The sequence below is a fragment of the Penaeus vannamei genome, chromosome 4, assembly GCF_042767895.1.
Source record: "Penaeus vannamei isolate JL-2024 chromosome 4, ASM4276789v1, whole genome shotgun sequence".
In the NCBI taxonomy this organism is placed as follows: Eukaryota; Metazoa; Arthropoda; class Malacostraca; order Decapoda; family Penaeidae; genus Penaeus; species Penaeus vannamei.
Window position 1 is genome coordinate 18,506,424 of NC_091552.1, and position 2,500 is coordinate 18,508,923.

A 2,500-nucleotide genomic window follows, 5' to 3' on the forward strand; every position below is an offset into this window, starting at 1 on the left:
TCTTACCCACATAAGGTCGGTTTTCCCTCACACAAGGTCGGTTTTCCCTCACCCAAGGTCGGTTTTCCCTCACACAAGGTCGGTTTTCCCTCACACAAGGTCGGTTTTCCCTCACACAAGGTCGGTTTTCCCTCACACAAGGTCGGTTTTCAATCACACAAGGTCGGTTTTCCCTCACACAAGGTCGGTTTTCCCTCACACAAGGTCGGTTTTCCCTCACACAAGGTCGGTTTTCAATCACACAAGGTCGGTTTTCCCTCACACAAGGTCGGTTTTCCCTCACACAAGGTCGGTTTTCCCTCACACAAGGTCGGTTTTCCCTCACACAAGGTCGGTTTTCCCTCACACAAGGTCGGTTTTCCCTCACACAAGGTCGGTTTTCCCTCACACAAGGTCGGTTTTCCCTCACACAAGGTCGGTTTTCCCTCACACAAGGTCGGTTTTCCCTCACACAAGGTCGGTTTTCCCTCACACAAGGTCGGTTTTCCCTCACACAAGGTCGGTTTTTCCTCACACAAGGTCGGTTTTCCCTCACGTAAGGTCGGTTTTCCCTCACACAAGGTCGGTTTTCCCTCACGTAAGGTCGGTTTTCCCTCACACAAGGTCGGTTTTCCCTCACGTAAGGTCGGTTTTCAATCACACAAGGTCGGTTTTACCTCACCCAAGGTCGGTTTTCCCTCACACAAGGTCGGTTTTCCCTCACGTAAGGTCGGTTTTCCCTCACACAAGGTCGGTTTTCCCTCACACAAGGTCGGTTTTCAATCACATAAAGTCGGTTTTCCCTCACACAAGGTCGGTTTTACCTCACATAAGGTCGGTTTTCCCTCACACAAGGTCGGTTTTCCCTCACACAAGGTCGGTTTTCCCTCACGTAAGGTCGGTTTTCCCTCACACAAGGTCGGTTTTCAATCACATAAAGTCGGTTTTCCCTCACACAAGGTCGGTTTTCCCTCACACAAGGTCCGTTTTCCCTCACACAAGGTCGGTTTTCCCTCACACAAGGTCGGTTTTACCTCACCCAAGGTCGGTTTTCCCTCACACAAGGTCGGTTTTCAATCACATAAAGTCGGTTTTCCCTCACACAAGGTCGGTTTTACCTCACATAAGGTCGGTTTTCCCTCACACAAGGTCGGTTTTCCCTCACACAAGGTCGGTTTTCCCTCACGTAAGGTCGGTTTTCCCTCACACAAGGTCGGTTTTCAATCACATAAAGTCGGTTTTCCCTCACACAAGGTCGGTTTTCCCTCACACAAGGTCGGTTTTCAATCACACAAGGTCGGTTTTCCCTCACACAAGGTCGGTTTTCAATCACACAAGGTCGGTTTTCCCTCACATAAGGTCCGTTTTCCCTCACACAAGGTCCGTTTTCCCTCACACAAGGTCGGTTTTCCCTCACACAAGGTCGGTTGTCCCTCACACAATGTCGGTTATCCCTCACACAAGGTCGGTTTTCCCTCACACAAGGTCGGTTTTCCCTCACACAAGGTCCGTTTTCCCTCACACAAGGTCGGTTTTCCCTCACACAAGGTCCGTTTTCCCTCACACAAGGTCCGTTTTCCCTCACACAAGGTCCGTTTTCCCTCACACAAGGTCGGTTTTCCCTCACACAAGGTCCGTTTTCCCTCACACAAGGTCCGTTTTCCCTCACACAGGGTCGGTTTTCCCTCACACAATGTCGGTTTTCACTCACACAAGGTCGGTTTTCCCTCACACAAGGTCGGTTTTCCCTCACACAAGGTCGGTTTTCCCTCACACAAGGTCGGTTTTCCCTCACACAAGGTCGGTTTTCCCTCACACAAGGTCGGTTTTCCCTCACACAAGGTCGGTTTTCCCTCACACAAGGTCGGTTTTCCCTCACACAAGGTCGGTTTTCCCTCACACAAGGTCGGTTTTCCCTCACACAAGGTCGGTTTTCCCTCACACAAGGTCGGTTTTCCCTCACACAAGGTCGGTTTTCCCTCACACAAGGTCGGTTTTCCCTCACACAAGGTCGGTTTTCCCTCACACAAGGTCGGTTTTCCCTCACACAAGGTCGGTTTTCCCTCACACAAGGTCGGTTTTCCCTCACACAAGGTCGGTTTTCCCTCACACAAGGTCGGTTTTCCCTCACATAAGGTCGGTTTTCCCTCACACAAGGTCGGTTTTCCCTCACACAAGGTCGGTTTTCCCTCACACAAGGTCGGTTTTCCCTCACACAAGGTCGGTTTTCCCTCACACAAGGTCGGTTTTCAATCACACAAGGTCGGTTTTCCCTCACATAAGGTCGGTTTTCCCTCACACAAGGTCGGTTTTCCCTCACACAAGGTCGGTTTTCCCTCACATAAGGTCGGTTTTCCCTCACACAAGGTCGGTTTTCCCTCACACAAGGTCGGTTTTCCCTCACACAAGGTCGGTTTTCCCTCACACAAGGTCCGTTTTCCCTCACACAAGGTCGGTTTTCCCTCACACAAGGTCGGTTTTCCCTCACACAAGGTCCGTTTTCCCTCACACAAGGTCGGTT

The 2,500-nt window shown here is 50.8% G+C and overlaps 1 protein-coding gene across 1 annotated transcript in view; it reads right to left on the reverse strand.

Moving 5' to 3' along the window:
• Positions 1-2,500, reverse strand: part of LOC113821024 (uncharacterized) — a 12,529-nt gene that overhangs the window by 1,516 nt on the left and 8,513 nt on the right. The gene's annotated exons all lie outside the window — the stretch shown is intronic.